The sequence below is a fragment of the Pocillopora verrucosa genome, chromosome 11 (assembly GCF_036669915.1).
Source record: "Pocillopora verrucosa isolate sample1 chromosome 11, ASM3666991v2, whole genome shotgun sequence".
Classification (NCBI taxonomy): domain Eukaryota; kingdom Metazoa; phylum Cnidaria; class Anthozoa; order Scleractinia; family Pocilloporidae; genus Pocillopora; species Pocillopora verrucosa.
In genome coordinates this window covers 12,313,518-12,329,567 of record NC_089322.1, presented here as the reverse complement: position 1 = coordinate 12,329,567, position 16,050 = coordinate 12,313,518, and the positions used below count along the sequence as shown (strand labels likewise).

At 38.9% G+C, this 16,050-nt stretch overlaps 1 long non-coding RNA gene and 2 pseudogenes across 1 annotated transcript; 1 reads left to right on the top strand and 2 right to left on the bottom strand.

Moving 5' to 3' along the window:
• Window positions 1-446: 446 nt before the first annotated feature.
• Window positions 447-4,591, bottom strand: LOC136284179 (uncharacterized; annotated as a pseudogene).
• Window positions 4,592-8,269: 3,678 nt separating this feature from the next.
• LOC136284483 (uncharacterized) lies at window positions 8,270-10,971 on the bottom strand. Its single transcript, XR_010719213.1, has 3 exons — window positions 10,728-10,971; window positions 9,298-9,365; window positions 8,270-8,692 (listed from the first exon to the last, which is right to left on the bottom strand). It is a non-coding gene; the product is annotated as an uncharacterized lncRNA (long non-coding RNA).
• A 1,521-nt stretch (window positions 10,972-12,492) lies between these two features.
• Window positions 12,493-16,050, top strand: part of LOC131782904 (fibroblast growth factor receptor 3-like) — a 34,630-nt pseudogene continuing 31,072 nt past the window's right edge.

Below are 16,050 nucleotides of genomic sequence, written 5' to 3'. Positions count from 1 at the left end.
ACATTTTATTTATATGTAAAAAGTTTTCATCTGACTATCTACTGGCAAGTCTCTGTATTATATTTCAACCCAACCATTTTCCCCACATATAAACACTATTACAAAATAATTCGCCAGGGAAATGGAAAACTTGTGGCATATGCACCATGTTTGAAATGCAAGGTTCGTACACTTTTGACCTGTTAAAATTCCATGACTTTCCATGATTTTTTCCATGACCTTGTGAAAAATTTCATGACTTTCCATGATTTTTTCCATGACCTTGTGAAAAATTTCATGACCTAAGGTAAGCAACTATTACTGATATTGTTCTCAGACAGTTATGTCAAAACAACAATTTATTCGACCAGATAGTTTTTGAAATTATGATTCAGTTTAACCAAAATGAACAAAATTTCCTCAAACAAAACCTCTGTGAGACAGCTCTTTCCCTTTACGTAGCAGCTTCACAAGCTATCTCTCTTCTTAGCCAGCTCTCTCAGCTCATCTTTAATTTTCTCTAGGGCTCTCTCCTTTTCTTTCGCTGCTTTTCTTAGTGCATTAGACTTAGTGACAAGTACAAGCTTGGATTTTTCCTCTGCTTCTTTTGCTAGAGAGTCTGCATCAAGTTGCAAGGCACTAATTTCACTGGCAAGGCGCTTTTCCTTTTTCTCAAACTCAGCTTTTTCCTCAAAAACTATTTTCCACTTCCTGTTTTTAAATGCTTGCTGTTGCTCTTTCTTCTGCTCTTCAAGATAGGCAGAGTAACGTTGCCTCCCTGCACTAGCTGCTGCAATATATCCAGTGCCTCCCTGCACTAGCTGCTGCAAGAAGTTCCTTGTTAACAACCAACTGACCTAAGCCTCCAATGCTCTGAATGTGGTCATGAATTGTACACCGTGCAACGAATGTTTGTTCTTTCGAATTTTTGATCATGACTTGCCAGTTTACTGAAAAACCTCTCTCGACAGTTGCTTGACTTGGGTTGGAAAGAATCAAGAGTTCTCTCAGCAGATCCCATAATTTGGAAAGTGAACTGACAGAACCAATCTGTTTCTGCAGAAATATATCCAGCCTGTCCACCTTGAAGTTGAACTCTTCGAAGGCTGATTTCTCAGCCTTAATTGCCACATCAAGAAACTCAGAGTACTGCAAAACTAAGGAATCACAAGCACGTATGTTCAATCTTCTGCATTTCACCAACTTGCTCAGCACTACGTTGAACTTTGCACAGCAACCTTCTTTGTCAGTCACAATCAAGTTGGGGTCCAGACATGTCAGATTTCTTGCCAAAGAGTAGGCTATTGGTGTCTTTTCAAACAGCTTGCCAACAATAGTAGTTAAGAAGGACTGAAACTCACTCTTGAACTGGTAAATCTGAAAGTAACAATAATATCAAGCTCAGCACAGACAAAATTTCTGTTTCTGGTATTTTTGGCAATACTGTCTGCAATGGGTTAGGACAAGGTTAGTAAGTCAATGAGTCTCTGAAGGAAGCATTATTTCATTCCATTTTTAAAAGCTCATAGGAAATTATTGTATTGTATTCTGTTTAAAGTGACAAAATATATTTTGAGAAATTTGATATTAAATATCATATTTATGCACTGTGTTGGACATCAATGGCCATCTCTCTAGATTTCTTAACTCAGGAAAAGGGAAAATAAAACAAGTTTGTTCTCATAATAGTTACCTGGTGATCTCTGACTTTTTTGTCTGCCTGTAGTTTCTTGAGCTTGTCCACAGCAACAAATCCAATATCCACCTTCTTAATCTCAAGGAAATTTTTCACATCTGAGAGGTCTAACTTTAGAAGCTTTACTGCTGAGGTAGCCTTCTGAAGCACACCAGCCTAAACATATCTCTTCATCAGTCCTACAATCATCTTTTCTAGAGTGCTAGCCATGAAAGGTAGAAGTAGGTTGTCACTTTGAAAAATTGCCAGGAAGGGTTGAAGCTGCTTTGCCACTGACTCAAAAGCTGCCATCTTTACTGGCATGAGTGCATCCTTGACAGCATCTCGTAAAATCTTGAATGATTTTGATGTTGGGTTACTGAATTTCTGGTCAGTTTGCACTTTTTGAACATACAGAATGGCTTTGTCCCAAATTTCTTGAGCTCATATTACAATGGGTACGTTCTCCAGCAATCTGTGCCTACAAAACTTCAGAGGAAATGTGCTGCTTCTTGTTATTTCAGTTAAATCTTCTTTACTTGCTGGTGAGTCTACAAATAACCAATAGAAAGATGAGAGGACCTCTTCTACATTCCATTCAGATGCCTGTGCACCAGTCTTGAATGCAATATGAACACCATGTAGCCCACAAGAACCAACAGTGATTAAAGTTGATGCATCCTCACCAGCCTCAAAAAATATGTGCTTGCAATAAATCGTGAAATATGCAGTTAACATTGAGCCCATCCATAGATGTCTGTAATATCTTGGATTTGTCAATTTATTTACTGACGAGATATTCTGTAATCTTTACCTGTAAGTCATTAGCAGTTGCATACCCCAAAGAACAAGAGTTAAACTAATGTGCAAGCCTGCGAGCCGGAGCCGTTTTTTGCGAACCTTGAGCCTCTTCTTGCGAGCCTCAGTTTTTTTCAATATCTTTCCATTTTCTCTCCTTTCTTTATTATGACAGTCTTTGGCTCCTCTCCACAAAGCATTTGAAGATGAAAATCTGAAAAAATTTTAAATAAACAAACTGTAGCATGGTAAGTACTTTGTACCCTATTCACGCATTGATGCGCTCATTTACAACCTGATAGGATTTATCGCTGCCGGAGCATCAGCGTAGGCAGCAGCAATTTTTTTCAGCATCTGAGAATTTTCGGTACACTGGATCGATGATTCGGGTGAAGAAACGGTCTTCTAGAAATATCCATATTGCGACCCAGTCATCGGACTGCTCCTGGGAAAACTAGGAATTCAACCATTTAGCGACCTCCTTCTATCAATATCCAATCAGCATTTGTCTCAAAATAGACGAAACTCACATTCGGCCCGCTGTGTTGTTTCGGGAAAAGAGATCTTCACAGGTAAGTTTAGCAGCCTTTTCGATGTCTTTGGTCGTTTTTACCTATCTGTTATGATTACCTGTAGTCGAGGAAACAATTTATGAAGGTCATGAAGCCTTCAACGAGCATTTAGGAGCCCCACAGTGCGCATTTAGGTCAATTTCATCTTCGCTTTTCAGTCGATTGTATTCGGTCCAAACAAATACAACAAATATCGATGACATCCTCAGGGAGATCGCACGCATTTACAAGTTCTAACCTATTACTGAGTCTAACGAGTTTCCGAAGGTGGCATCTTTGCATTTTTGGTGATGCAATTTTGGGCAGTCCAAACTAAACTGTTAGAATTAATAAGTACTAAAAAGCGTTTGACAAAACCGTTAATTGCCGTGTTGCAGAGAATAAATAAAGTTGTGACTGTTTCTCATTGTCATTTCAACGGTCACACCTGTAAATAACGGTAGCACTTCGCTTCTCAATGAAAACTCGCCGTAACATGGCCAAAAGATCACTCATTGACTTAAGAATGTTTTCTTGCGGGAACAAAACAAGTAATCCAAAGTGGGTAAGATAGCCCCATACTGCCAGCCAGGTAGTCAATCAGAAAACACGATTTTAGGTTCCGCTACCTCTTACCTGCTCAAGGAGTGAGCAGTGCGTTATAACAAAAACCGTGAACTGTCCATCCTTTACAGCGACAGTAAAGAACTGGATTAGCACAGGAAGAAAAGCCATCTCCACCCAAAGAACCAGCCTAACTTGAACCTTATTTACTTAAGTGTAACATGTAGCTGCATACGATTAACCTAACCTGAACGTTGTATTATAATATGAAACTTCAAATACAACTGAAACTGTGAACTCAATTGTTTAAACTGTGTTAAACGTAGACGTGAAGGAATAATTGGACACACCTCTCGCTGTGCACAAATCCCTGAATTCACTGTCATTCAACCTTGGTCTGTAATAACTAAACAAAACGCACACTAGAGTCAAAAATGATTGCTCGCAAACTACTCAGGAAAGATGATTTTATATCTTATTTTGAATCCTCAATTTGGGCGAGTGAATGTTGTGAAACAGACGCTTCGCAAGTCAGGTTTTTTATGCTTTGTAGCACATGTGAGCCGGTCCTTAGTCGAGGCTTTTATCAAAAACGTCTAGGCAGCTGGCGGAAACTAATAAATACGTATTTTAACGAAAATGTGATTTAATTCAGCGGTAACGAAACCAGACAGTAAGAAGATACTTGGCATGCTACCATTTCATTTTTGTTTTCAACTAATCGTGTGAAATAGTGAATTCTACCAATGTAAGCGATGAAATACCAAGGTTAAGAATAACTGCCGCACTGAGTGAGGCAAAAAACGGGAAGGATCGAAATAAATCACAATTCATCACAAGTCAGACTAAAACTCACCTTACTGTCGTTAGGATTAAAGCCTCCCAAACCTGATATTTTCAAAGCAAAATGTGTAAACAGTATTAGTACTTAAACATCTACGTAATTTTAATAAAAAACAAACCACTAAGTGGAACAAATTAAATGAAAAGAAAACTTACCATCCAGGTGAGAAGAATCCGCCATGTTTGCACTTTGCAGAACACATGAAGACCGCATGTAATTAAGACTATAAAAAGGCATTATGTCAAAATTTGGATATTTTTGGCGGGAACTTTCGGGGCTCGCAAAAAATGGCTCCGGCTCGTTGAAAAAGGCTTAGGCTCGCAGGCTCGCACAATAGCAACCTCCAATCAATAGATGGCGAGAGCGAGAATAGCGAGCTCCGCACTATTTACGATTTGGAAGCTAAATTGGCGGACGTATCCCTGCCTTTCAAAGAGACTGTGCCAGCAGCAGTGAAAGACTGGCTTAACGTACTCGCGCGTAGAATAGAATAGAATAGAATAGAAACTTTATTAAAGTGTCAAAAACCGTCTAGCCAGGGAACAAATCCCTTACTAATTTGGGGACACCAATTAGGGGAGAATATACAAACTAAAAAAAAACTATATACAGTAGTAGGTAAAATATCTATAGTTAACTCATTAAGAGATTTATAGTAAAAATACACAGAAGTCAAAATGAACAAAGGCTACAGCCTGCGCAGCCATCATCTAAAAGTTCACTTATATTGAGTTGGCGTATCTTGCTTTTAAACGACGTTAGGGTTGTGACGTCCCTGATACTCTTGGGTAGTTCTGTCCATAGCCTAGGCCCTAAATATCTAATAGAGTGCTTGCCATAGGTGACTGTCTCATACCTAGGTATAGAGAAATCTGCTTGCCGCAGATTGTAATTACTATTTGGTTCTTTAAAGATGTTACTTATATATGCAGGGCACAGTTTATGCTTTACTTTATACATAAGGATGCACAGATCCTGTAAGCGACTATTTAGTAGTGTTGGCAGATCTGCCTTCTCTAATAGTTGTTCATAACTAGAATTATTATCCTTGAAAACCGCTCTAAGTCCTCTTTCTTGTAGTCTTTCAAGCTTTCGAGTGTCACTCGCTTTACAAAAATGCCACACTAGGTGACAGTACGTGAGGAATGGTAATATCGCGCTTTTGAATAATATTAACTTAGATTTCATAGGAATTAAATTACGTAGTCTCATTAGAACACCAATTCTCTGGCTGGCTTTTTTACAGATAGAGATTACATGCTCAGAGAAATTTAGCTTAGAATCTAACACTACTCCTAGAAGTATGATATTATCTTTAGTTTCAATCACAACATCATTCACGCAAATATTGCTGTCATTTTGAGTGAAGCCCAAGTTCAAAACTTGGTACTTTTTGAGGTTTCCCGCCAATAAGTTAGAATCGTACCACGTTGTTGCTAAGTTGGCACTATCCTTTAACTGGGAAGTCACAGCTGCCTGGTCTGCTCCTGCGTGGTAAATTTGATGGTCTTCGGCATACATAGACAAGTTCGCTGTTAGGCAGTAGGATAGGTCATTCTGGAAAACATTCCATAACAACGGGCCAAGCGCGGAACCCTGAGGACAGCCACGACTCACGAATCGGCTCGAACTAACATGACGGCCGATCTTTACTTGATATTTCCGTTCATTTAAATAGCTGTTTAAAAGTTGAATAGCGCTTTCCTGAAAACCGTACGCTTCAAGCTTGTTCAGAAGTAGTGGTGGGTGTAACGAGTCAAATGCCTTTGACATGTCAGTTGAAAGTAGCTCACAACCTGTTTTCGATCCCTCGCCAGTCTCCAATCTTCTACTAAATTGATCAATGTTGTTTCGCAGCTGTGAGCTTTGCGATAAGTGGATGAGTGTTGGTAAATGCGATTACCAAAGCCAGAGTTGATCTGCGCTCCAACCAACTTCTCAAGAACTTTACTTACACATGGTAAGAGAGTTATGGGCCGGTAGTTTTCCTCTGCATTCCTGTCATCCTTTTTGTATACTGGGGCCCAATGCCCATACTTCCATTCACTAGGCCATGCATTCTTGTTAATACAAGAATTGAACAAGGTGGTTAGTGGAGCGGATAATTCATTAGCACCTGTTTTTAAAGCCTTTGAAGGAATTCCATCAGTGCCGGTGGCTTTGTTTATGTTCAGCGAATCGAGAACTGCAAGGACTTGTCCCTGTGTAACCAATTCGATTTCGATGGTCTGAGTGGAATTCCTATTTTCATGTTGTATCCTCTGAACACAAGGATGGTCTCTAAAGTCCTCTATTGACTTTCTTTCAATCGCTGTAGCCATGGAACAACTCGGGAGATGGTTCTGTTGAGTGTATTGACTTCAACTAGCGCGCTGATTGGAAAGAGCTCTCTACAGGTCTTCTCCACGTATGAAGAAGTGGGGAATCTTTTCGTTGTTGTGGTCTCCCCTTCAGGTTCTGGGAAAACACCTGCGTGCCATTTAGGATGTATCGATCCTATCGTGGAACATTTCGGGCCTAAAATAAACAAAAACCTTCGTTATCGATGACGCGTCGAGTAATGGCCTGTTCAACCACTTCACTACGGGCAATACCAACCCTATCATCTGTATCGACGAGGCCCACTCATTTCTAACGAGGATTACGAGTTTATCGAAAGGTCCTCAAGCGAATCTGACCATGGAACGGCTATGCAAGTGTTACGACGGCGATTGCTGGTACGTGCTGAAGGGCAACAAGGGTAAGCGTACAGGGTCCCGTCGGCACGAGTCTCGTTCCTTGCGTTCACTACCCCAAAGCAGTTCCTCGAAACGGTTTGCCCGAAGATGTTGTCTGCCGAAAATGGCCTGGCCGAGCGAGTGCTTCTTTTCTACCACAAATAGGAGGAGAAAGACTCGGAGGTAATGACCCAGCATTGCGAAGAGCTGGATAATTATCCTATCCAGTCTCAATAGTGCTTGAGAAATTTTCCTTGAACATAACAATGTTCCAACAGAAGTACTCCCTGAGTGTAAGTGCCCGTGAGGCTTTCCTCAGATTCGCTAAGCCTCAAGATAAGTTGCCAAGCACACAAGGGGCCAGCGTGGAAGGAAGGAAAGGAAGCCAACTGCAACAATTCTAAGCGAAACAAGCACGTCCTCCGCCTTGCTCTTAGCATGCATGTACTATATGATCACCTGAGGACAGCCATAAATTTGGAGACAGGGGTAACAAGTCATAAAATTGCCTTGGAAACACTAAACATGGCAATCGCTCTTGTCCAAAGCCTCGAGATTTACAAGGGAATTTCGCACACTGTGAGTAGTAAAATATTGCACATGTACTTGTATGACTAGTTTCTTTGCTTGCTCTTATCGGTTATAAAACTGTTTTCTTTCCAGTAGTTTTCATACCCAAAAAAGTCTTCTGGGGAGGAGGGGAAGAAACATTTCTAGAACCACACACTCATTTTTTGGGGTATTAATTTTGGCATTTGAAAGGACCAGGTTTACAACTGTGACAACATCAATAATAGCAAGTTCAATACTGTACTTACAATTTAAGAATAAGAATGAAAACTTCTCTGTGCTAACATTGTATCAAACTCTTGGTTATGGAACAAGGAAGCCAACATTCATGCGACCAGAATTACTCTATTTTTGTAGAAATTTTTATGTGTGCCCAGTCCTCCAAGGTGTCAAAACTTAAAAAAGAAATTCATTTTTTAAACCTCCCTGAGTGCCCTTGTGCATTTACACATATGAATTAAGAAAGAAAAGGTATTTGCCATTTACCAGACCATGAAAATATAAACTCCAACTCAAAGTAAAATAATTTCAACTTATACTGTTTTTAAATTTACCTTTATTGTAGGCCAGCAAAATTAATGGCTCTGCTAAGGTGATAAACGTGGGTGTGGCAAATGAGGTTATTACCCTTAGAATCTTAACAATGAAAGGGCCATGCACAACTGCCTGCCGCATCAACACAAGCTTTTCCTTGCACTGCCATCCAAATGTCAATCTGGTCCAAAAGTCCATGCAAGATCTGGCAGCTGCTGGTCTTGGCATATTTAAAGTCATTAACAAACTGAAATTTTTTTATAAAATGCTGCCCATTGATGACCTTCAGCAGAAGCTGACCAAATATGACATCTCTACACAAGACTACAGAACAGCATTCCCGAGGGATGATGACAGGCTTACTGCTGCAAGCAATATCTTCACAATGTCAGAGGGTCATCCATTTCAAGCTGGACTCAATGCCTTTAGAGAGAGAGAAACATTGCCACCACTGCTTTAGCTGAAAAGAATGTTAAAACAATACTGTTACATGAAATTATTATGAACAACTTTAATAGAGATTTAATTGAGAGAAATTGAGAATACATGTACCTTTCAATTGATATTTATCTGAGGGAAATTGAGAATACTGTTAAATAGACATTTATTTAAGAGAAATTATGGAAGACATTGTGTAGGTCTAGAAAATATCCATACTACCCCCAAAGATGGGGTTTAGAAATTCCAGGACAAGAGGGTAGGGTCTGAGAGACCCAAAAATTCAAAGCAATGTATGAAGCTAAATTGGAATTTCTGGAGGGTTGGTGGGGTTATAGGGAAGATACCTTTCGGGCTGGGGATATAGATAATTATATTCTGGAACTACGCATTCACTTGAGAGAAAATATTAATACCTGTAAATTGAGACATTTAATTGAAAGAAATTACAAACTACCTTTGAATAGAAACTGAGAAATTATAAAAACCTAAAAATAGAGCCATTTTAGAGAAAGAAAGTAAAGAGACATTTACTTAAAAGAAAAAAGTTGAATACCAAAAAAAAAACAATATTTGTTATAAAATGTTACAGTCTTAAAATATGTTTGAATAATACAATGCAGTTACCTGACACTTAACATGTTATTCATTACAGATCCCATTTATACAGTTCTGGTTGTTAAATCGAATCTTTGCTAAAATTGAAACAAGCATAATTGATAAAGATGTTTTTATTTAAGTTACAGTTAAAATGCTACAGGTATTATGCATTATACAACCAAATAATTCAATTTTTAGAATTTTATACAAAAGTCACACAGAAAAGTGATTCATTGCTGTCATAATATGCCTGCATGCCCATTTACAGGACAATCATTCCAATTACATTTAAATTTATGTTGCATAGAAATTGCAACATATTGATATATCATGCATTATCATACTTAAATTTGATAAGGAGAAAATAAACAACTATAATGTATACCACACTAAGTCAACAAACATTTATGCCTGCTAATTGACTTTTACCATGTCAAAAATCCCAAACAGTTCTGAAATTTGAATTGAGTGCCAAAAATTGAAATAGACACAAAGTTGAATTTAAAAATGTTGTGCATCATGTGTGCTATGGAACCTCCACTTTGGGCATGGCACACCTCCACAAAGAGATGCTTTTCCTGGTCCTGGTAAAATGCTCAGATACACCTCTATAAAGAGATTGGGACACTGAGTGCTGCAAGTGCTGTTTCAACCCCCATTAAGGGGGCAACTACTAAGCTGCTAATGATTAAAATGCCACCAAAGACACTGAGTTGTTCCAGTTTCTGCATACCTTTCAAAATAAATATGAACATACTTTGTATTTTTACTGTACATTAATTCTGCACTTATTGACAGGTTATTGCAGCAGTTGTCTACAAGTAACAAGTCAAATCACAATTTAAAAAAGTCCAAGGTTGCTATCAAAAGCTTACGTCATGCATTTTTGGTTGCTTCAATAGATGGCTGCTTTGAAGGGAATAAAACAGGTATTTTTGTTCAAGTGGTTAATTATAAACAAAACTCCACCCACCCTCTATTCAAGGAACACAGGTATATTTATGGGACACTTCACAGTCCTGGGGGTGCCCTCTTAATGAAGGTTCCACTCTATCATTGACAAATCATCTGGCCCAGGTTGTTCAAATCTGGGTTAAGATAACCCATGGTTAGCATGGAATTTGATTTCAGGTCTGAAAGCTGTAAATTCAGTTCAAAGCTTTTTGCTTGTAATTTGATCAATGGATGTTCGAAAAAGAATAGGGAAAATTTTCTCTAAAAGGCTTAGGAAAAAAGAAATATAGAAAACTGCATTAAAATTTAACCCTGGGCTAGCACTAATCGGCCTTTGAACAACTGGGCTCAGGTGATTTTCTTGTGCAATCTGGAGAATAATAAGCACTCAGAAAATTTTCAAATATATCCCTGCGGGCTAGTGTTATTTTGTGCTTGTTTATAACATGAGGTAATATTCGAAAAAACACTTTAAATGGATCCCATAGTATGATATCACGTACTACATAATCTTCAGGATTACTGGATGTTGGCCTTCTCTGATCACTCCCGATAACCACACCATGTTGCCACCATATTAAATTCGCATTCGATTCAGATGAATGAATGCTCAAAACAAGCTGTATAAATCTGTAACTTGCTTCCGAAATTGGCATGTTGTAAGCGTGGGAGCAGTCCAAGATGTTGAAAGCCACAAAAAGATACACAACTTTGGTAAAACACTTCATTTCTTGTGATAAAACTACGAATTTATCAAACCGTTCGACACAATCAATCTCTGACTAATGGGAAATACAGCTGGCGAAGGTATATGTGAGCCCGCACCATCGGGCTTTTTACTTCCGCTTGAACCAGAAATGAAAAAAAAAACGTGAAACCAGGAGAACCAGAACGAAGAGAACCACGAGGACCACGAGAACCACGAGAACCACTAGGACCACAAGAAACAAGAAAACCAAGGAAACCACGAGAACCACGAGGACCACGAGAACCAAGAAAACCAAGGAAACCACGAGAACCACAAGAACCAGAAATACACAATTACCGTTACTAAGAATTAAATTATGTGAAGTCAGATAGTACAAGAACCAGAGAACTACCGAGAACTACACAATTACCGTGACTCAGCGTTAGATTTATGCGAAATCCGATAGTAAGCGATTCATGACGTCAGCTGTGGCTATTACACCGGGATCTGCCGAAAAAAGTCACAAGCATAAACAATAGACTGTTATCTTAAAAAAATCACACTTACCTTACGCAAGGCAACAGGTTAATTTTATTTGTATGTTACTCGCTTTACCTTTTACCGACTTGTTGAACGTGACAATCGACATTCGTTTACGCTGCATCCGTGCATTTGTTGTTATAGAAACGAACAACGCTTCCCTCTGTTGTGAGTAAGAAACGAGTACATACCAAACGAACAACGCTTCATTTTTTTGTCAGAAACGGAGAACGCTTCCCTTCGTTGTTAGAAACGAACAACGCTTTTAGAATCGTTACTCAAACATATTTCAATTCCGAGCATACGATCGATTTCTGTGTGGTCAAAGTGTTCATGGTATTGATAGAAACCAAGAATAAGTTTCTCAAGTTTACGAAACGTCCATGAGTAAGAAACGATAACATACTAAACGAACAGTGCTGCATTTTGTTGTTGGAAACGAAAAACGTTTCCCTTTGTTGTTAGGAACGAACAACGCTTTAAGAATCTTCTGGTGTTGTCGGAAACAAAGAGCGCTTTAGTGATAAAAATTTCTTCACTTTATTGCCTATTAACAGTCTGAAATTCTGATCTTTTTAGTATTTGTTTCTTCGGACGACTTGACTTTTTTTTCGGGCGACATAACTAAAATTTCGGGCAACATGACTTAGGTTTCGGGCGACATGACTTCGGGCGAGATGACTCTCAGCCGACTTGACTGTAAAACCGTTTAAACACTCATACTTTAGAGGCATCTGCTTCCTAAGCTGCACGGAACACCTCATCTTGTTTACTCTGGAAAGCTCGTGATTCCAAAATCTTCCTCCTAGCGGTAATCAAGTAAGTTCAGAGACAATGAGCACATTATAGGGTAACACAAGATCATTTGAAATGATTATAAATTGACTACTGTAAAGAGTTTGTAAGCATGCCTTTCGAGCGTTAGCCCTTCTTCAGGGTGTAGTTGATTATCAATCGTTGGAACAGTCAACAGAAGGTAGTGCTAAAGGAATTGTGGGTAGCACTCGTTACGTAAACTATGCTTTGTTACAAAAGAGGAAATAAAAGTTTGGCGACAGGATTTACAACATAGACACTGAAACTCCTTACCTTTTCAGGCGGATTGGGTATTGTCTTAGCTGAGATGAGACTATTTATCGTTTCACATTTCCTGATCTATCTTTCTGTGATCCAATACTCAGGTAAGTGACTGTCCGACAAGATTAAATTATGTTAACTGTGTAAGTGCTAAATTAGAAATGTGTCAGTTCAAAGATAGATCGATCGTCATCCAGTGTATGGCTAATCCAAAGACACAGACGCCTTTTAAAAGATCACGGCTCTTTCGAGAGATAAGGCGCAACCAAATAACAAAGTAGTCGGGAACCGTTGCAGCTATCGAATGCTTTGGCATTCAGCTGTGTGCGCAAACAGAAACTATCAAGAGGCCTGTCGTCCAAATTTACATAAGTTCGCCTATCATTACGCTTTATAATTAATTATGTTTGCTGTCGGAAGCCAGAAGGCCTGTCTTAAAATTGCAGCCGATCATCATATTAACAACGATCGCTGAGAAGAATATTTATTTACATATATTTATATGATATAAAATAACGATATATTTAAATAACGATATATTTAAATAACGATATATTTAAATAACGATATATTTAAATATATCGTTATTTTCGTTGAGTAATCATTATACGGACGCCCAATCGTTCTGCACCAGTGCCTCCGATTATATGACTCAAGATCTGCTTCTCTTGTCTCACATTGTCAAGTAAACAGAAATTTAAGTTTACTCAGACATTCTCTATACACTAGTCCAGCATGAGAAAGGAACACTTGCCTCCAACGCGAGAAGCTTTTTTCCTCACTAGAGGGTCGTTGGATCTGTTGGTCATCATTACAATACATTCGTTAAGTGCGGTTGTTTCTCTTCCACTTCAGCTATTTTTGAAACAACAGCTAGTTATAGAATCAAAGCATGATGAAAAGCGCTTCGACCAAATGATGTCTCGATAATTAAACCTCCCGGACAATCAATCTTTAATGTTCTTGAGTTTGTTTGGGTATAACTAAAACCCTAACACTAACCTAAGAGCTTGAATAGGAATATTAAAGATATTCAAGTCGTGCTATTGCAGCAGAGAAATCGATTAAAATTGAGAACTCTCGTACATGCTCTTCTCTAAACTCGAAAGCGTGCTTTAGTTTGCCTTTCTCACTCATGAATGGGTCCTTGATGAATCCTAAATTTTCCCATATTGAGATCTTCCACTGCAGAAACCATCAATGCTATTCTTATCAGAACTATTCTTTAAACATGTAAACAGAAGAAATCATTAGCTTATGTCAAATTATTTCGAGAAGTTTCGACAAAAATCCGGACAAAAAGATTTTTGGCCTTGGCCGCAACTTTTTCGGTCATCTTCTGTTGTAAGGGACAAAATATTAATTGATCTTTCACAGCTGTAACCCCAAATGATTCGAAGAGGTTAAGCAGGGATGTAGGGATCTCGGTGATCTCTGCTGTATCAGTAACTCGGGTGTTCGAAAAAATGACGACGGTTAGCTGTATAATCACTTCTCTAAGCTTGATATGATCCCGAAATTGTAACGATAGGTCACGTGTCTTTAACGAGAAGCATTTTTTGGCCATGTCCTGGTAAGGGTTGTTCTCTTAGCCTTTTGTTGTTGTTTAATCATTCATCTAGGATCTTTAAAGTTGATTACAAATTAGGAACTTATTGCATGCACAATAACAAGTTACAACAGGATATTTTAACTAAAATGGCGAGGTAGATTAAAGTCACTGCTAATTTAGAGTCTATTCCCAACTGGGTTTTTAGCATTGGTGTTGGTAACACCAATGCCGAATTCTCCTGGCTTTAAAAACCTTAGAAAACCTTGAAACCTTAGCAAACCTGCTGCTGAAAGGGCAGTTGATTGAGTCTGCCTGATTGAGTGCCAAATTGATAAATCTATACGATTTTTCATTGTCGCTTTTTAACAACAATTTATCAGAACTTTCACTTTTTATTACATACATTTTGAAATCACTGGAGATCCTTGCAATCTGATTGGCTCTCATCGGTGCGATTTACTCGCGAATCGCACCATTTTGTGCTCTAGATCGTATCTCTTCCCCAGCCAGTGAGACAGCTTTACTAAACCACAGCAAACAATCATACTTCAAGGCTTGTGTTAGGAAACAAATCAAATTGCAGGAAAATGGAAGAAAACTTTTGGAACTATTTGTATCTGGGCGACTGAATTTTGCGATTCCAAAAAAATGTATAATAAAATGGCCATTGAACTTCGTGTCGTGCAATTTTGGTCTGACGTGAAACTTGCGATTTCAAATCAAGCTGACGCGGCGAGCTCGTTCGCAATTGAAAAGCGCGCATATGATTTCAGACAAAATTGCTTTCCACTCAGTTCGATAGCCATTGTGCATTAGCTCATATGTCCCTTGCATTTCCGCAACGTCACTGAAAAAACAAAACAACCTGGATTCAGCTGTTTTCAGTTTGCGCTCAAATAACATGTGATCGATCCTTTCCTTTAACGACCAAAAATATTCAGTTTAAAACGGCGAAATTGTTACATAGAGTGAACCTCTACCTCTAAAGATAGTATTGGTGCAGCTGCAGGAGATGAACTATACTGGATAGTGAAAAAGCCCTCTGTTTATGGTGGAATCACTCTCTTTTAAGCAAATAACTTTCCATTCAAGCAATACTCAATGTAGGTGTGAATAATCTTCGATTTCAGACTGTGGAAGTGTCACATGGTATGAACCTCTACCGGTTAAGACAGTATCGAGTGCAGGCGATGACCCAACTCCAGCAAAGGTAAAGCTTTTTGAAGGATATCCTGCATCTCTAAGCTGGAACTTCAGTTTGACGTCAATGACTCTTTTTGCGGTGAATGTAAAGTTTAACGCTGAAAGTCTCGCAGTAAGTGGACCGGGAGGATCAGGTGCAAAGGTGGCGCCTGCCTTTGAGGATAAGTTCAATTTCACTTGGATTTCCCAACGACTCACTTTGGTTATCTTCAGTGTGACTGCTGCATATGATGAAAGTAACGGGGAATTTAGCTGTCAGTTGTTTACTCTGGAAGGAGGGTGGGTCCGTAAGATTCAAGTGAAAATTGTTGGTAAGCGTTAATTACTCTAACTGGAAATTTATCATTTCGAGAGAATGGAAGTGAGACAAGAATGCATATAATTAAGAGAGATGCTGCATATAATTATGATGAAAGTAATAAAAATGCAGCTGAAGTTACCTACTGGGAATGGAGTGTGGATTTTTAAATTTGCGTGGGAAACTACGAGGCTTTGAGCAGCGCGAGCCAGCGAGAGGTCTGCAATAGGTCAAGCACTGATTATTAGTGCCACGTCCCTGTGGAACCTCTCCTCGACTCGTCTCAAATATTCCAAGGGTGGAAAAACGCGCAGCCTGTAGCGCTACTAAAAATAAGTGCCTGCTCGCAGGCGATGAATTTAGATATCCGTATACCGACGGTTTTAATGACAATAGAGACGATTCGAGAGAGAATGATAACCTAAAATATTCAAAGGCCAGCATTCCTACCTATGGCCTACCAATTTG